Here is a 21,466-nt window from a genome sequence, read left to right as displayed (position 1 = left end):
AGCATCTTCAAATACCACCGGACTGAACCAGGATCAAACCTGCCAAGTTGGGTTCCGAAGGCCAGTGCCTCAACGTCTGAGACACTCAGCCTGGCTTAAGTCTTGCACGAAATCCCACAAATTCGGGTACTATTTGTTGTCTGTACATTTTTTTGCTCCCACACTTTTAATTCCCAATCGCTACTACTGCTCAGTTATAACACTGATACTGAAAAATTTTGTCATCCAAATTTAATACTGATGAAAGGTTGCAATTAGAATGTGTTGTGTGTCAGCACTGTCTGGAGTAGAAGTAACTTTTCACCTAAACTGCAAATACTGCACCAAATCAGGTCCTATAGCGCACACTCTGGAATGGTTGGCTGTTGGAAAGTACACATTCTTACACTCAGACACCGGCAGAGGACTACACTAGTGCACCGGCAACGGATAGTCACCTCTTCCTCTAGTTTGCCATACAGGGGAAACTAAAAGGAGGGAAAACACAGATAACAGGGGTGAGGTTTTTCAATATCCCAGATAAAAGATCTGGATGTGAAAAAATATCCATGATGTCATTAGTAAAAAGAAGCCTCTCCTAGTACCTAATTTTATATTTTGAAATTAGAATAAAAATAAACGTCAGGGACGTGACATTATTAAACCCATGTAATGCCTCTACACAGAAGCGTGCAAATGAATCCAAACAATATTTTCTAAGACTGTTATAGCTAATATTGGCAGAATCGTGCTTTCGCTCAAAATACTATTCCCGCTTTCAAGCTAATTGCATTACACATGTATGTGGCACTATTGTTAACATTATTGGGCTATATATGATGTTATTTTTAAAGCAGTAATTAGTTGAATGTCTTTGGGCAAGGTCGTACTGTATGTTTTCAGTATTATGTCTTGTTGTACTGCATGTTGATAAAATGTGCTACCCCCGTGGAAACGTTAAAAAATGGGGCATTAGCTAAGCATATCTCTATGACACAAAAACAAATTGCTTCACAACTGGCTAAGGTAAATTCATTGTTGAAGTGACACCAAGAAATCGGGTCCTTTTTATCGCTGAAGGAAGAAAACTGTGAACGAAAACGCAAGACTGCACCAAGAAGACGATTTACTAAATAGGAACAATAAAATAAACCCCAGGCTCTCAGCTCTTGACCTGAACCGAGATTTAAGTCAGAGTAGGCGAAATGTTCACGTTAAAATTTGTTGATGCTGTTTTGAATAATTTTTTTGCTATTTGCTTTACGTCGCACCGACACAGGTAGGTCTTATGGCAACGATGTGACAGGAAAGGCCTAGGAATGGGAAGGAAGCGGCCGTGGCCTTAATTAAGGTACAGCCCCAGCATTTGCCTGGTGTGAAAATGGGAAATCACAGAAAACCATCTTCAGGGCTGCCGATAGTGGGATTCGAACCCACTATCTCCCGGATGCAAACTCACAGCTGCGCGCCCCTAACCGCACGGTCAACTCGCCCGGTGTTTTGAAGAATGAAAGAGGTCAGATTATTAAGATATGATTGTTATAATTGCAGAACTGATTTTAAGTAGTTTTCTCGATTTTGGTTATGGGAACACTTTTCTGTGTCTTGTTCGTTTAATTTGCACGCTACTATACTAAAAAGGCACTTACACTGTCTGTAGTATATACCAAAATAATAGAAATGTGAAAAAAATAACTTACGGTATTCTCATTACCCATATTCAGGACCATTAAAACTTATTTTGATGGCACACAGTCTCATAACTCGTAATTAAATATAATGTTTACCATTCCAGAACCCCTGTAACATAAAGTAATGTTACCAGCGTGCCATGCAAAACTACTAGATATAACGTCAAGAAGCGGACGGCGTTTCGGGGGCACCCTGCATATCTCATTGTTTGACCTCTAGCTCTCTTCTCTTCCATATTTGGTAGGACCTAGGATTCGTCGCATCAGCTATCTTTCGAAAATATCGAGCTTGTCTGATCGGTCTTCTTAGCTGTCTATATTTCAGAGTCAAAAAATACAGTAGAGTGAATTATAGTGCCGTAGATCTTGATCTGCGCTTGACACAAAATTACTTAGGACCTCAGTATTTCGTAGGCTAAAGATACACGTGTTTTCTACCTGGGACCTCTCCTTTACGCCAAAGCTCACTTTGTTACCACGCTTCCAGGTAATGGATAATTCCGTTGATTAATTGTAATCATAGCAAGAAAACCACACGCACTGAAGGATGGTGGTAAAAAAGCGGAGGTGGTATAAGATAAATTACGTAATTCATAAATTTTAGTAGTAGACTTAGGGTATCCCCAATGCATCATTTTATAGACAATAATATTGCTTTGTAAGCCTGAAAAATCTTTATAGATCAATAACAATAGACTGTGTTAAGTTAGAAAAGATAGTCAAATTAAACAGAAAACTATTCAAACACAAATTAGAACCGTGGGTAGTGAAAGCATAAGTGTTACAGATCAAACGTAGGGGATCATAAAGGAAATGATTCATACGTTCCACCTCACAATGGAAAATAATATTAACCCACTTGGCTCTCTATCGGAAATCTGCTTCCAGTTGATGTGCCGGGTTGAGAGAACGGTGTGCGCTCGGCCAAGGATATTAATAAGTCACCTCAATAGGGCTCTCTCACTAATGAAGTGGCTCATCTCACACGATATGGCTGGATCGCGCTTTGTACGCTTACTCACAGTCAATTTTGTTCCTTTAATTAACCTGTAATAATATTGAACAAGTTATGATTGATACGTACTCGTATTTACATGCATGGAAAGAGAAACATGACATGCTTTCATGGGCGTGTTCTCTGATAAATCAATTCTCCATTCTTGTGTCATCTCACAAAGACTACCCATCAACTGGTTGCTGAGAGAGGGTGTTAATGGAATTTATTTACCAGAGATCAGTGGCGTAGCTAGGAATTGAAAAGGCGTGAGTCTCGTTCCAAACTTGTATGTACGTATGTATGTATGTATGTATGTATGTATGTATGTATGTATTGTACCCGTCCCTACCCATATTGGCTCCGGCATGATATCTACAGGGCGTTAACGGGTTGGAATAAAACAAATAGGCGCTTAACTAGACTTAGCTTAAAGGCATACAGGGTAGGAGACGGATCATACCTAATTACAATGAGAACACATTTGGGTTAAAGTTTAGATTAATACAAGTGATTTATTAGGCCTTAATGATGATGATGGTAATGACGCATTTATATACAAATGAATTACATGGAGTATTATCAATTGTTGTTGTTTGTTATCGACTTTTAGTCTATGTGATGGATCCGAGTATTATCTATCGCAGAGCGATCCATTATGACGAGATTCGAACGGAAAAACACTTATCATAGACACTGAGGCTATGTGATATCATTGACCAATAGGATTAACATGCATGCAACGAATCTGAGCAATCCCTATACTAAACACACAACCATTCCCCAACGAAGTACCAAGAAGGAACTCATAAAATGTGGAACAAACGCCCGGGTTTGAACCGACCCTCACTTGTAAAAAAATTCACCACCCCGATGGTCAGCACCATCGGCAACTCAATTATAATCACAACAAGATACATAAACACTCAGAGAACACAAATTATATACAGTAAACACGTGAGACATCCAGCCTTCGGTTGAGCATTGGGGTACCAATGCCGCTGTCGGGAACTGAACTGACACCCCTTGGGATGGAGGTGGAACTCTGAAAACCCTAAGCTACATTATACTCAAGTGTGTAATGACAGTAAACTAACAAGTACTGGTAACAATCGCCGTGTCATTTATTAGCGACTACATCATTCTGGCGTGTTGAATATTCCATTATTAGGCGATTCTTCCGGCCCTCGTTCTCTTTAACTCAAGGCTCCCCCTTATACGAGCGGACGAGCATACAAAAAAAAAACCCAACACTTCTCCTCACTAGGTCAACTGCCCCAGCCCCTGCACGGCGGGTGGTCAATGGCCTCGGCCTTCACAGGCATAACGCCCTTTCTTAACAAAACACCCCATCTCGGGGATCGTTCACTAATAAACTGAGCTTCATTGTTCATTAAACAAAATTACATCGGCTCTCAATACTTCACTTCAATTCAACACACACATTCGTTTACAATATCATGATTCCGCGACGCGACACCGGTTTCTATGATACCAATACTTGCATGATTACCATAACTACAATTTATTATTATTATTATTATTATTATTATTATTATTATTATTATTATTATTATTATTATTATTATTATTATTATTATTATTATTATTGGGTTCATCATTACGCTATCTCCCTACACGACTTACCTGGAAATTAGACCATACTGCGTGATCATAATTGACTTCCTCGTAATAACGGTGTAATTAATCCATATCTAAATTGTGATTTCTGATAAAATCGTCACACGGTAATACAATTATGAATTAAATATTCCTCAATTTGCACTTAAATTGTGATAAGCCTGCCAATTAAAATCGTACACTTCCTATCTAAATATATGTCAGTGGAGGCCTATGGTGTCAGTTCCGAAGTCATATCTCGTAGTTCTGGGTGCTCACGGAATAAAATTACACTATTTACCAGCCATGCATTATCAACGCTGGACTAACTACAGCCTAACTTGAATTACTCTGAATTACTAAAAATTGGTTTCCTGACGCATCAATAATTACAAGTTTCCCCAAATAAAATGATTAAGTCAATCTACTACTGCATGCAAACTTATCGTATTACTCCTTTATTTACAATTGATTGCTCAGACGTGTTACTAATTAAATAAAGTAAATAGAAGCTACGTGTATCATGGTAGCACATCTACATCTAGAGTTACAATCTCTAACATTATAGCGTCAGGTAATGATAACTGTTCCCCGCCCAATCTGATTACGTCATATTAAATATGATTGATACTCATCTCCATCACTCGATGACCCGTTGTCAGCTCAGGAAGTCCATTGCTGGTTTAGTGCTGACCCATAGGCACCAAAGCAGTTACTGGAGGCACCATTCTTTTTTCCAGCCGGGAGTCCATTGTTCTAGGTTGACGAAACCGCTGGCAGTATTCCTGAGGCACACAATACGTCACTATTTATTCCAAGATTTGTTTAGTTACGTTCAGTGTGAACGTCCAGCCACGATATCGGACCTCACTCCGCAATCCGCGGTTCAGTATCGGATTCCGCGTACCTTTGTTACTACTCGACACAGTAGCGCCGTAGTAATAATAATAATATTATTACAAATTATATTTAATGTTCGCGACACGTCCCTGATCTTTAAAGTTTAGACACTAGCATCGCGACTATCCAATCTCTGCAATATTTACGCACAGTACGCGATTTCACTTGTAAATTAAATTTAAATTCACTCAAACAAAAGATCGCTGGAAGCTCGAATGCACATAGCTTCGCCGTCTGTAAGCCACCAGTCCAGACTGACTCTTGTCCCTTCCTGCAGTAGTTTTTACTAGGGAGCGATACCCCTTCCACTAATTTGCGTAGCGCCTATTCCCGGCGTACTCGAGGTAAAATAGTGCGGGTGACCGGTGACCAGTATCTAGTTGGTGCGATTGAGACATAACCACTCAATTATCCTTCGGTGAATCTCTTTAAATTAATTAAAATATGTTCTGCTTCCCCTACCACACGGGGTGAAGTCCCTCCGTCGAGGACGTGTCATGAGACTAACCAGATGGCCACAGTACTTTTCCACGCAGAAACAACACAGTATTCTTTCTTCTGCTGAAAGTTATCACGGAAGAGGACATTAAACACTCTAAATAAATGTCCCAGTAACATTTATCCCTTTTAAATCGGGAGATGAGCCCCTAATTCGAGTTTTATTAATTTTCTACCTCGTAGGTAATTAAGTGTGCCAGTCCGATTCCAAGATGGCTTCTATATTCCGTTTCGAAAAAGTTAGTTTCCCCTCATTCTGTGAGTCTTGAGGAGGGATGTCTTCTCTCGAGTGATGTCACAGGGAATCCCCATTCGTAACCCCTCCCGGGTCTAAGTTGGCTTGGCTTCATCTCCAGGGCCCCCGCTACACAAAGGATAATACTGCGCAATAAGTCGCAGACAAAGAAATCTCGTAGAATAATTTTAAAATACACCATTTATCCATCTCAATGGTATGAATATTAATTAGTTTCGGTATGACCTCTATTAATGATATGAATATTAATCATTTTCTGCGTTCTTTCCCTTTAATAGCATTGCGTGCGTAATTACGGAGATCGATATCAACCTAAGGTCCTTGGATCATGCCCCTGTCGGGTTCAGTATGTATGTATGTATGTATGTATGTATGTATGTGTGTATGTATGTATGTATGTATGTATGTACGTTGAGTATTCAGCCCGAAGTATAGTTTGATCCTCAACAGCTCTCCCATCAGCTGTCATATAAATAATAATAATAATAATAATAATAATAATAATGTTATTGGCTTTACGTCCCAGTAACTACTTGTACGGTTTTGGGAGACGCCGGGGTGCCGGAATTTAGTCCCACAGGAGTTATTTTACGTGTCAGTAAATCTGCCGATACGAGGGTGACGAATTTTATTTATTTAATATATTTACTTATTTAATGAGTCTATACAGAGTTTCCTCCCTCATTAGACCCTGTGTAATTTCCATATCTATACAAGCTCTTCAGCTCCACTTACTGAACAAATACACTTACAACAAGGAAACACAATACGTTACACTACCAAAGAATTAGATTAAATTAAAATAAATTAGCTAAAATAAGCAATCAAACAAACCAAAATAGAGAAAATTGGTATGAATAATCTTCACCACGGAATAATGGCCCCTGGCCAGCCCCATATCCAATCTGATCGCCATGGTAATACGTCACAATAAAACATAATATAATTATCGGCAAAACAAAACAGAATCATACGCACGGCAACTGTATGAACATAAAAAGGTAACGACATAAGAAACAAGAAAATTTAAAATAAATTAAATTATTCGGCACTACAGCAACATGGCGCATGGCCACCCATATGAAGGGCGATGCCCTAATTTTCCTCTCCTGGCTGACACAACAAGTCATTATACATTCCACTCCTACATATTCACTCGCGAAAACTTGCTGACCAGCCATAACGTTGTGTCATCTGCTGAGTCTGTGTCCTCCATGCTTTTACTGATTCTTCCTTGTGCACTGTTCTACTTTCCAGTTACCTCCCGTAGTTAGTGGGACGTAAATCCATTATTATTATTATTATTATTATTATTACTATTATTATTATTATTATTATTATTATTATTATTTCCAATCCAAACTCCACATTAGATTACAAGTTAAATAACTTACTCTTAGCTGAAATACAATTAACAAACACACTTCATCACTTACTAAATTTCTCTTCTTGACAATCATTCTAATCCCTCTTAGCCCAAACTCCAAACACCTTTCAGACAACCTTCATTATAATAATTAATCACTCTTACACACCACCGATTCAACCTCTTCATATTAAATTACAAATTAGATTACTTATTCACCCTTCGCTCAAATACAATTAACAAACACTCCACTGCCTTCCTAATTCAGATCCTGAACCATAACTCTAATCACTCTAAGACCAAACCCCAACCACCTTACAGCCACCCTTCATTATATCACCAAACTCAATAATTAATCACTCTTACATACCACCAAGTCAACCTCTTGCAGATAACAATACAATTCCACCATTAACTTACTTCCTCTTATATAATTAACGAATACACTCCATCACTTAGCACAATTAGCTTCTTGACATTAACTCTAATCACTCTAAAACCAAACTCCAACCACCTTTCAGCCAACCTTCATTATAATAATTAATCACTCTTACACACCACCAAATCAACCTCTTATTCATCATCACTCTTACATTCACTTATAATTCTGATATACTTCGCTATACTCCACTTACACCTCCCCTTAGGCCTATACCATACATACTTCACCACCTACCAAATTTAACTCTTTAACATCCTCCAATCTAATTATTTACAACCGAATAACCTTTCAATATTACCTAGTTTATTTACTAATACTACTTGACTTTTTATCTCTCGTTGCTATGCCTTCATCACTTTTACCTTTTTTTAGCCCATAGGACCTTTAAACTCATGCTTCTCCCTTTAATCATGGCTCCTATTGCTTCTGCTTCTTCCCTCAAACCATTATTTACATTATGCGTTTCTCCACCTGCCATTTCTTGTGTTCTTCTCTTCACCAGCACTTCACTGATTTCTTCTACAAGCTCTTCTATGATCTCACCGTCCATCCATGCTCCTCTTGCCTGCCTCTCCTCCAATCTAGACGCTATACTAAGCTCCCCTAGATCACTGCTTCCCTTTGTTCTTTCCTTGTCACCATGCCCGTCTTCTCCGGCGCTACTTTCTATTACCTGTCATTCTTCCACTCTCATCCCCATCACTTCTTCCTGCATCAGGCCCTCCTCTAATGCCCGTAATTTCGTCACAGACTTAAATCTGATCCATCTGCCGTTAGTTACCACTAATTGCTGCCTCCAATGTGCACTCTTAATCCTTGAAGTCTGGCCTTCACTAAATGTCTCTTTTGGAATTTTAGATTCTTATTCCCTTCTCTTCCCATGTCTCCTTTAGTCCGAATTTTTTTCACTCTGTAGGTTCCCCGCGTTTCTTATCACTATTTCAGTCATCAGTGTGGATGATAACTTCACGTTTACGGACCTGTTGCCATGCACTTTACTTGTCCTTTCCGCATCATCTATATCTACTTCGTTGAAGTTAACTTTCATTTTGTTCTGGATGACGTCCACAACTTTGTAAATTGTCCTCACCTTTTTCTTCCAGCACTCCATATATAAATATTTATTCCTACGTTCCTGACTACTGTTTTCTATTTCTCTCTTCAACTTCTCTCATAATTTCGAACTCCTTCACTTCTTCCTGTAACATATTTTTAATCTGCTCAAACGGGTAAACTTCTTCCACAACCTCCTTTACCACCCTCCTTATGACTTCCACATCTTCCCAGCTCATGTTGCCACTGGAAATTGGTCCGGGGTTTACTTTCACACCCCCTATGACTAGCAGTATCATAATCACCGCTGCCACCAACATCCACTCACTCTTCATTCCCATTTCCGCTTTACCTCCCTCTCCTTTGGCTGTTTCCTTCTTCCTGCTCCTCTGCCATCTTCCAATAATTACCCGATATTGTTCCACACCAATCACCTTCCTCGTCACTCTCCGCTTCCCTCTTACACTCACCGCTCACATTCCACTTTCTCTCTACCGGCACACTCAACCCAGCACGTTCGCATTCGATGCTTGCTTAGGCTAGCACCTTCGAATACCACCGGACTGAGCCAGTATTGAACCTGCCAAGTGGGTTCAGAAGGCCAGCACCTCAAGCGTTTAGCCGCTCAGCCCGGCTTTCATAGAAGACCTAGGCGTCACTGAAGAGGCATACTTGGGAAATAAGGAGTGAGTAGTTTTTCGTTGCATTCCTCACCGAGCCAGATGTTACAATTACATATCAGTCCGCCAAACCCAATCAAATTCTCGCAACAGCCGACCGTATGAATGACATTTTCAGACCATCGATAACAGGGCCTGACTGCATGAGGAATGGAATTACTAGCATCGTCCTTGCCTCAGTCCTTGAATATTGTCAACGTCAAGGCTGAGATAAAGGCATGTCAATGAAAGTCACAAATTTGTTCTAGCCCATTACAGGATACTGTAACCACAAGGTCTCACCAGCAAAGACACCGCTCTTAACTTACATGTATTGTACAGTATCCTGTCCTAATTTCGGCCTAGCTCAGGGGTAGAAGCGCGTGGTGCGTCCGAATAGCGTCAATAACAAAATTTTTAAAAAATATCACTTAAAAGTTACACTAAAGTACAGTATATGGACAGGTACTACGTGCATAAATCTATTGAATAGGAACTCGAGAAATCGGGTAAAATTGATTTATTATACTAAAACCATAAAAAGAAGGGGCTGCCTGGCCGAGGCGGTAAAGGCGTGCTTGGTTCGCCCGGAAGGACGTGGGTTCGAATCCCCGTCAGGAAGTCGTAAAATTTAAGAAATGAGATTTCTACTTCCGGAGGTGCACATGGCCCTGAGGTTCACTCAGCCTACACCAAAATGAGTACCAGGTTAATTCCTGGGGGTAAAGGCGACCGGGCGTAATGCTAACCACTCTACCCCATCAAGTGCCGAGGTTACGGATAGCACCCCTCCAAAGGCCTTCATGGCCTGTACGGAGATGAAACAACAAAAGCATAAAAAGAAACCATACTAAATAAAAAACAAATCAAATAAAACAATCGACCACTGGTTGTGTCAATCAAAGAGAATCACCCGAAATTTTACAATGATAAAACCAATCGTTCAAACGAAGTGGGTAACGAACCCGAGATATTAAGTGAGTTTGAAAAGTATGGAAAAAATTACATAATGTGTTTGTGCGCTTCGTGAAGTCCCTCGTACTTTGTCCGAGGGCTCGATTTCCTAAGCCGTTCATGATATGTGACAGTAACACCCCATCCACTAGTAATGGCCCAAATCACATACGTATTACGAAAATTCGGACACAGATAAAATACTTTTTCAGGATTGTATCTGAATCATCCTTCCAAAATTGTCACAGATTCTACTTTACGGGTCCAAACCCATGATCACAAATGAAGTCAGAACCTCTTTTCTCAAAAATGGCCATGGGGCTACGTATCCCCATTATCGAACAAATGACAACATTTCAACAAAGAAATAACACACTGGACACAAAGTACAAAATCACAACATGAAAATAAACAAAACCTTGAAAATAAAGCACAGAAAATATACACACTAAAGTTGATAGAGCTGTCGGATCAAAAAATCAACATATCAGAGCACTGGATGTCGCATATCTCATGTAGATAAAGCATAGTAATAGCATGTAACACAGCAGGGACATCAGCTGATGGGCGACAGAAGTAAACAACCAACGAGGTCTTTGTCGCTAGGCGATTCTCAAACGTAACGGGGCTACTTGTAAAACTTCACTACTCCTTTCTGACCAGCGTACAGCTGATTCGAGGTTCGCTAACTAATTGGGGCAAGAATGAATGGCACATCCGGCCTTGACAACATTTTCAGTGCTACAAATAAGCACAGAAAATCTTGCCAGCAAACACTGCTCACAGCCTTACATAATTTCACATTTAACAGACCGGTTCATTATCTCATCATCATCACGGCTCCAAATATAACATCGCGGCTTTCATAGACTATCTATTAGCATCTCAGTCCCAGTGAATATCCACAAGCAACGCTTTAGCCTCACATATAAATAAACCTCGGTTTGGCGACCGGTACATATACATGAATTTTCCTGCCACCACACTTAAAGACGCTACTCTACTCTCGACGTTGAAAAGTCTCACCTTGCGCCTTCTCACAGATGAAATTCATGCATCATGCAACATAACATACTAGCCTATACTGGCTCTAGTCTAATCCGCTCTTCCGGTTCGATACTTCGTACAGTCCACTAGATTTTCCATGAAGAATCTACCCATACAACTCTTATCTTAACTCAACATGAACTGGAATAAAACACAAATAGCAGAAAACACACCTACATCTAACCTATTATTTCCCTTATTTCCCATCTTAACATTTACAATACACAACTCGGGTACTTAGCATGCATACAGCCCTAAACGTGCTTATATTTATTGAAATGAACAATACAAATGCCAATCTGGTTTACATTTAAGAGTTTACATATTCAAAATGGCCTTCCCTAGTGAATCTAGCTCTCACTTCACATGCTTAAAGAACAAAACAACAAAACTTGGCAGCAACCTCTCCATCAGCGGCGAATCACATGCCACTTTGTCATGCGGGCTTAGCTCATGATTACGACACACAGAACAAGCATGAAGGCCATCTTGTCGATCCCTGGGTAGTTCATTGTTGCTGTCTTCTTGATGTTGGGCTGTATCTGGAACTGTTGAATTAAATTAGCACCATCCACTACTCCGCTTAGTGTGCTCCAATGCACGAGCGCAACCTTAGTATTGGCTAATAATTAACTATAGCCGCCGCTTAGATATTAGTGCGACCTACGCGGCACTAAATTAAGGGAACTGGGCCCGGTTGCTACCTGTCCTTGTAAGCGGTTATTTATTAACAAATTACACACTTCAAGTATACGCGCTGTATATTCTTAATATATACAGACCGTCACTAACTCTTGTGATCTAAATTGCAACGATTTTAGTTCAAGTCTAACATAAACTTCACAAAGTTATTGTCTCATCTGCTCGCGGTCACGATACATAACTCTGGCCGTTCAAAATGCAATAGGAGAGCGCTTCCCTTATCTACTTAGTTTTTATAGTTTCACGAGGTATCGGGCTCCAAGGGGAAGTAGCGCCAAACAAACCCTATTCCTTTGTGAGAGATCGAAAGATGCTACCGGCTGCTCACGTTAATACGCATATATATATATATATATATATATATCTGAATGGCACAATTAAATGGTTTTGTCAGTTCCTGTTACCCTATAATTATCATCTTAACTACGTGTAGTGTCGGATCAGTAGATTTCAGCTTAGTGTCAGATTAATTAATTAGAATTCAGGTGACTCCAGCCCTGGAGAAGTTTGTCAACCTGTGAAAAATGTTTGGTGCATCCCCTCGTTCAAATCTCACCCCGATCAAAGTTTGCTCTTAGCGTGGGGACGCGGCTATGGGGTCTTCATGATACAAATAACGGCTTGCGGCTCAAGTCCAATTAGAGGAATTCGTTTCTACCGGAGCGCTACGGCGTTCTCTCAGGCTATGGCACGACCATCAAGGGTCCCTTCCTTCATATCCCGGGACTATATTGAGCGCTGAATAAAATTATGCCACAGTGTTGTAAATAATAAATTGAAGCATATATGATATGTTTCATCATCATGTTTGAAAAACAATATTACGAAATTTATGACAAGATTTTGACTCACCAAAATGCTTTACAGAGTGAATCTAATAAGAACATCCGTTTGGTGTTATTTTTAGTTTCCTTTGTGCTTAAAAATGTCCAGTGAATTCAGTCTTTCTTCAATATATATTAGTTATGGAAATAACTTTTCAATCACCGCAGAGTCGAACTGCTGCTTTCCGGACGTGTAGTTGCCATGCGTAGAGTATATATAATTTGGAAAAACCGAGTGAGTTGGCCGTGCGGCTTTGAGCATTCGGGAGTTAGTGGGTTTGAACCTCACTGTCGGCATCCCTGAAGATAGTTTTCCGTGGTTTCCCCATTTTCATACCAAAAATTCTGGGCTGTGCCTTAATTAAAGCCACGGCCGCTTTCTTCCTACTCCTAGCCTTTTCCTATCCCATCGTTGCCATTGGACCTATCTGTGTCGGTGCGACGTAAAGCCAATTGTAAAAAAATAAAGTAAAAGTGGAAAGTATGGGAATAAATTAAATTTATACCGAAGCCAGAGAGTTTAGTGATAGTAGCCTCTGCTAAAACCGAATTTGTATTTGTGATTGGGATCTATTTTAAGAGATCAAATCCCCGTCTTGCCCCGCAATGCAGCGAACACCCGCTACATCAGCTGTTTCAGCGGTTAGGACTGAGAATAATTTGGCATTGTTTACATTGTTTACATTAACCACTATTATCCCAACAATTAAATTGCCACAAATCTCAAATAATCCATTTTCAATCTGGTGACCAACATATTCAGTATTGAGTGAATATGAATTTAAATGATCCTTCAAAATTCCATTCCCATTATCTACCCTAAATTCTATAATTTTCGTCTGCATTAGGAACTAGCGTTTGTACCCGTTCTTCGCATGGGAATTTGCAGAGGATTATGTTTTCTTCAGGAATTTATGCGAAGTAACATGGCTCTATTCACACGTTTAACGCGACATGTTAAAATGGTAATTTCCTATGAAAACGCGTGACAGGAACGTGAATTATGATGAAGCTGAACAAAGCCGAGAAAGAGAATGAGGGTGATTTCCGAATTTATTTAAACGGTACAGTTCCTGGTCCGAAGTTGTGCGAAATTCTCCATGTTTCTCAGGTTTCATATTGTATCTCTGACCACTGGTGTGACGCTCTGACATTGATGATACCTCCCTTAATATCTGTCCTATCGTAAAGAGTAAAATGCCTCTTTATCTTTTCCCATTACCCACCTTGAAGTGACATGCATGCCATATCCCATGGGACTTGGACTAACCATCAATTTTTCGTAATCATCTGCGTTATCCGTCGTATGATAAAGAAGTACATGGCATAAAGGAACGGAAATAACATTTCTTAAACGTTTGTTATATACAGTCTTTTGATAGATCTAATGTTAACAAGAATATTTCAAAATAATCTTCCTATAAATACCATCTCCATGTGATGCACCTGATAACACAGTCCTGAGTGAGTAGATTCCAAATACGTAGTTTGGTTGAAATAAGTCGACCATTTTTCCGCTTTTTATTTATTTAATGCCTTTGTATGTGGCGAAGTTAGGACTCACGGCCCACTATTACACTTAACCACAACATGCAGTACATAGTTAATACAGACAGACAGACAGACAGACAGACAGACAGACAGACAGACAGACAGACAGACAGACAGACAGACAGACAGACAGACAGACAGACAGACAGACAGACAGACAGACAGACAGACAGACAGACAGACAGACAGACAGACAGACAGACAGACAGACAGACAGATAGACAGACAGACAGACAGACAGACACCAAAGAGAAAAGTTTTACCTCACGTTTCCTCGGTGTTCAGTTACATTAGGTGGAGTTAATTTCCAAGACGAGCGAAATATTATGCATCCTCTGATTTTCTCCTGTAATGGTTCCTTCAAATAACTGTATGTCTGCGCGGGTGTCCGTCACTGGCTAGAGGATGAAGCCCATAAAAATAGTAATTTTCTCCGTCATTTTAAAAGTAAGCGAAATTACACACTTGACAAAAATTATTTAAAATGAAGGGGCGTTTCACATATAGATACAGATTTTACATATAATCAATAGTATAAGAGTAAATTGAAAACTCTCTCCTGGTCTTCCTATAAACTCCCAGTCTGTTCAGGATTTTTAAATATTGTGCACATCGAAACCTGCTCCTGGATGAGTGGACTCTCAATATGAATTTTGGTCGAGATATAATCAATCGTGTAAGAGAAAATTGTAAAAATTTCCTCTGGTCTTCCTATAAATCTCCAGTATATTCAGTGATTTTTAAACGATATGCATACAAAACCTGCTCCTGGATGAGTAGACTCTAAATATGAAGTCTTGTCGAGATATAATCATTAGTGTAAGAGAAAATTAAAAAAACTTCTGAACTTCCTATAAACCCCCAGTCCATTCAGAGATTTTTTTAACGATATGAGTATCAAAAACTGATACTGGGGGAGTAGACCATAAATATGAAGTTTGGTCGAGAAATAATCAAAGTGTGTGATAATTGAAAAATCTCTTCTGGTCTTCCTATAAACCCCCAGTCTGTTCAGTGATTAAATGATATGCATATCGAAACCTACTCATGGATGAGTGGGCCTACTCTAAATATGAAGTTTGGTCGAGATCTATTCATTCGTTTACCCGTGATGGTGGAACAAACAAACAAACAAACAAACAAACAAACAAACAAACAAACAAACAAACAAACAAACAAACAAACAAACAAACAAACAAACAAACAAGAAAGGTAAAAACTACTGATACGATCTTGAGCTAACCCAAAACGGATAAATATATCAAAATATGGCAAAATAAATGACATTACAGAGAGCGGAACCCCTACCACTTTATTTACAAAAACAGTTACAGTACCGAACCCTAGCGAAACTGTCTTGTTCTCTTAAATTTTGGGCAGGGGTGGTTTTACAAGGCTTGGCCATTAACCGAACCGTTTTATTACTGTGTGGGCAGATTATAATGACACATTAGCTTCTTCGGCGAGACGCGACAGGTCTTTGTTTGGAGTTCTTTTTAAGAGAGCTCCTATTTCATCAAGCTTTCCCTCTTTTAAAACAGTTCGTCTCTTGCGTGTTTTTCACTAAATTACGTACCGGTATCGTATTCCTAGGAGGGATGAGGGTGGCAGGAAATTTTCAAATGAATCGAAACTCGGCACTATAATGGAATAATGCTTCGCAAAGCACAACACAATGTATACACGCTGTTCTTCTGTATAAGTCACTCATTAAACGCTCAATAACGTTTGTATTCATACAGAAACTACGCTGTTTCAAAGCTAACACACTGAGCACACTATCAATACCACAGATGTTAAATCAAACTAATGTGATGAGGACGCGGGAGTTATCGCTTAATCGCTACTGCATTAGATCACATCAGCCGGACATGAAACAATATATCTCTCGGCAAATTCGTCTCCTGCGTGCTTTCTTGTTAGGAATGGACCCGGTGCCGGTGGCGCAGAACTTCTTCACTAAATTACGTATCGTACTCTATGGGGAGGGAGGATGCCCGCGAATGAATTGAAGGTGGCACTCTCTAAGAGAATAATGCTTCGCGTAGCACAACGCAATGAATACACGCTGTTGTACTGTATACATCACTCATTAAACATACGATTAATCTTGCATTCGTACAGAACTAGATATTTCAAAGCTAAAACACTGAACACACTATCAGTACCACAGATGTTAAACAAAACTATTCCGTTGAAGACACGGGACTTTTCCCTTAATCGTTACTGCATTAGATCACATTAGCCCAAAGCAATATATCTCTCGGCAAATGAGTTACTCGGCCGTGCCATCGTCTTTCCGTGTAGATCCCCGGACAGTGGCGGACACTCAACCAGAGCTAGAAAAGAGGCCCTGTAAAATAGCATAATGAAATCATTCTAATTCTATCGTTGAAAGAAGAATTCTAATGACGAAGGAAAGAGAAAATACATGCCAATATTTACTTGAAACGTTCATGCATCTCATAACCTATTAAGCAGGAAAATCTGGAATTTAAATTCAAGGCTTTCAGCTTTCAACATGGAAGCAGGCTTAACACATGGGTCTTCAGATATTTCTTTGAGGCAACTTTGTATTTCCTAATAGCTCTACACTAGTACTTTTACTGCATACCAACGGGTAACAAACAAATATTTGACCACTGGAGTTGTGTTTACCTCAAGATTTGTTTTCAAAAGCTATATGTAGATGTCAAGAGGTGTCGAGTTCGTGTACAAACGATAAACATATCACTTCTTCTGTACAACACTCGGCAGCTGTAGAACCTACAAAGTGAAGTGAGTATGCAAGTACATGGCACTTAGTCTGAAAATGTATTGTGACTCTTACTATCGGCTTGAAGTCCGTTGCAGGGGCTTAACATATTAGATGCGTTGTCATAGCCTGCCCCCTACAATTTTTAATTTCTAGGCACAACTCTGTCAGAAATTTTTAAAACATCTTCTTCTAGTTCGTTAGAAGAATGAGCAACCTTCGGAAGGAGCTTAAATACACGACCTTTAGGGTCTGCTTCTATCAAAGGCAGGTGTACAAGCACTACTGCTAATTGATCCGTGTGAAAGCCGTCCAGAGTAGAATCGACAGTGAGGGAGTAATACTTGGTTCCTTTTATTTCTTTCATAACTATCTCTAGAGCACATCTTGCCATGAAGTGAATTAATCACAGGATAGGGCTGGTAAGTACGGTTCATGGCATGATCCTTATTAGCATGTTTTGAAAGATACTGTGAAAGAAAGGATCATATTCAATAATTAATTCCAAACATCCCAAATATAGGCCGTTTGAGGCAGATCCGATAAGTTCATTGTCTCCCTGGAAAGGCAAGGCAAGAAATTCTTGATAATAAGTTCGCCAGTATATTACTTCTTCATACTGATTTGATAGAGATTTTTTTCATGACTTTTTTGTCTTGTTATGTAAGTTAGAATATTACACCTTTCGTCAGGCGACTGCTTGTGCTGTTTGATTAACTCCGTACCGTGTTTTTCACCGTTAACACCGGAAATATGTTTTCTTTTAGTATTTTGTTAAAATAAGCAACAAGGAACAAACATAGCTTCCCTGTAAACTGGAAGTATATGAGCCAGTTTCTTACGAAGGTTTCTGTTGTATGTCCGGCGCTCCCTTCTCGCTCCGCCAGCCAGCTGCACGCGCGCCTGTGTATCATTCTGCTAGCTTCGACGCGCAGCCCTCAGTGCGCGTGCCTGACCATCGAGTGTACTATAAATAGGAGCTTCCTGCCTGCTCACTTGCCCACTTGCCCCGGTGTCCAGCTCCAGAATACACCCTACGTCGAGCACGGAGGCTACTCCTCTTGAAAATGTGCTTCGACCAGGTGGACTGAATTTCTGGCAGTACGAGGTCTCACCTATGGTCACCGCTCCCTTACCTGTTTCCGCTGCCTATGTTCCGTAATTCTTTTACAAGCCATTTTCATTCCCTAATTTATGCAAGCTCCCTTAGTTTCGCTAGGTGGAATTTCTTCAATCAATTGAACTTGCTTTTTAGGAATTCAGGCACTTCAACAAACAAGGACTCTCATGAACATTTATGTTAGTGTGTCAGATAGTTCTCGACTATCAACGTGTCAATTCACAAAGACTATCTTTTCAAGATAGAAGTGTATATAAAGACTGCAAACCTGTACTTATTGTATAAAGACAGACTTTTCTCAAGATTCAATATTCCTTTTTGCTTCAAAATAAATTTCAGTTATTTGTGTAAATATTATAAAGTGAAGCAAATAAAGTTGTGTTCTGTAAACTTCAACCTTGGTTACAACAGTTTCCCCGTTAATGACTGCACCTATCGAAAATTAGTTGACAAAGTGCGCTTTACTTAGTTTTTTAGAATGCGCTCCCTACTCCGCATTTACGTCTTGTTTGGGTGAATTTTCTAAAATATGCTTACCAACAACAGACAAAGGCACATTCCAAGTAGCGGGATCGTGTAGAATAAATGTTTTAGGTAGTTGGCCCAACGCTTCGAAACTGCTCTCACATAAATCTGACTAATGTTCATTCAAGACATCGGTTCCTAAAAAAACAGGCTCGGCATTAACATCCGCAGTATTTTAGAAGAGAAGCTTCCACGATGTGTAAAGTTGTTTAGTTGTTCTTTCTGGTTTATCCGTGTTTTTTTTGTACATTCCGTACAGTTTGCCGACGTTTCGATTACATTGCAGTATTCTGTGTCAAGGCGACTGAAATATCCCTACTCGATCGGAAGTAATCAGTCTCCCAGGCAGCAATCAAACTACGATAGGTGTTACTTATCTTGGCGTTATATACTCTACTCTCCCTGGTTGACGTAAGCCCCCTTGGCGATTTAATGAGAATTCTGAAACTTTATGAGTCACAGCCAGGTGCTGTGAATTGCCAGTGTTATTACGTAACTTGTGGTGGGTACTGCATGTTTATGGTGTGGTCTTCATCTCTTAATCTATGCATGATAGGCATCCAAGAATCACTCATTTTATATTCTTCTTCTAAATTCATATTGAACCCTTTAGGTCCATATTGAGGGGTACCTACCTTCCTTACCTATCAGCAAAGTTCATGAGATCTGTCTCTTGGGTCGTTTCGGGTTCTTCGTCACTTGCTGAGGTAAAGGTAGGGTTCATTAATTCTAATCTATCTACTGGAATGAAAGGTCTGTTTAAAAGATTCCTATTTATTCAGGAAAATTCTGAAGTAATTTACTATGTCAACGGGGTCATAGTCAATTGTGTCCACTGGACACCACAATCATTTTTACATAAACGTCAGAACACTGGTGTGAGACTTTAACGTAACTGCCTGATGGGCATTCTTACTACAAACCATTATCTCAATTATTAATCATTTAAGAAAGGAAAGTCTGGAAATCCTTAAATTCGGCTTCCATGTGAGACCACATGTACCATCATAGTGATTCGTTATGGTCCAGCCCTCGTAACACGAACTCTGGACTCTGGGAATAATTAAGGCCGTCCAATCGGTGTGTGCCACACAGTGGTTCTACGGCATGGACCCTTAATTGAATCGATGTGACCTGCGTCTATGTCATGGACCGACATCTACTCTTCTAAGTTACTTTAAAGTCATTGTGGATGATGACCGCAAGGAAATGATGCTACAATGGCATATGACCCTAATCTAAGTCACTGAGGTTGATGACCCCCTGACCATCCAAGTTTCTAGGCTGAAGGCTAAACACAATTAAGTTACATCGGTTTATGACCAAAGTTCCACTTTACTATCCCCAGCACATTCACTGCTCAATCAATCAAAATTCAATAATTACAACAATAGCAATGCTCACAAACTTAGTGGCAGAAATATCCATTTCCTTCGGATATGTCCCTTTAATCGTTACTTTACATGTTAACATTCCCCAGAAAACAAACTAAATTTTCCAGAATGCATCTCCAAGTTATTCGCCTGATTAAAGTTATTTCAAATGCGGTTTCACTGAATTTAATAATTAAATAAATTTAAATGATTTAACGAAATATTAACGAACAACAAATTTTATCTCCGCGGACTCTGGTTTCTTCACAAATTTCTACGCAGCTGTGATGTGAGTTCAATATTGCGATGTTTATCTGGCTGGAAAAGAATTTTACATAATTCATGTCCAGCTACATATATCCTATCTCGTGATATCATGCTTAAAAATCTAATCTAGTCCTAACCGTTATTAACACTTGGATATCATAATAATCTACGTACAAACCAAACAACTCGCCATATAATTACGATGTCATATCTCGTCATCACTGAATTTTGCACACCCCTCGCAGACAAACCGATCGTCACGACCATCGCTCTATATTTTGGACAGCCCTGAAATTGGGTTACTCTGTTCCTTATACTCAAAGTTCGTGATTTCAAATGTTCACTACGTCCCCATTTACAGTATTTCACAATACTTATATCATTACCGGCTATGAATTTCAACTAAATCCAGCATTTTAACGTTTCCCCTGGCCGAGAATTACAGTACAATCTCAACTCCACTTCTTTCCCGCTATCATAGCTGAGGTCTCTCACCCCATGCTCGCTTGGCAGTTACATAAACCACCCGGTTCGTTCTACCTGACTGACTTCTCAAAATGCTCCCTTTAAACTCTGCCGACATAATTAAACAAATACGATATTCTAACCAACAAAATGCACAGATATGCTTCAAGATGCCCACACTAATTATACGCGTCGCCAATTATACCGCTATGGATTTCTATGAACTTCTTTCCATTCTCAACATTATAAAATATTCCTCGGATTATCATGTCCCGGCTTCAAATGACAGGACTCTAACCTGATTCGCACATGTCATCTCAACTCATATAAAACATTCCTCGGGCTTCCGTGTCCCGGCTTCAATGACAGGTCCAACCTGATTCACAAAACTGACCTCTGTTTCCCAGCTCCACAATTATCATCGA

This window comes from Anabrus simplex, chromosome 1 (genome assembly GCF_040414725.1).
Source record: "Anabrus simplex isolate iqAnaSimp1 chromosome 1, ASM4041472v1, whole genome shotgun sequence".
NCBI classification, from domain to species: Eukaryota; Metazoa; Arthropoda; class Insecta; order Orthoptera; family Tettigoniidae; genus Anabrus; species Anabrus simplex.
Note: the sequence above shows the minus strand (reverse complement) of the source record.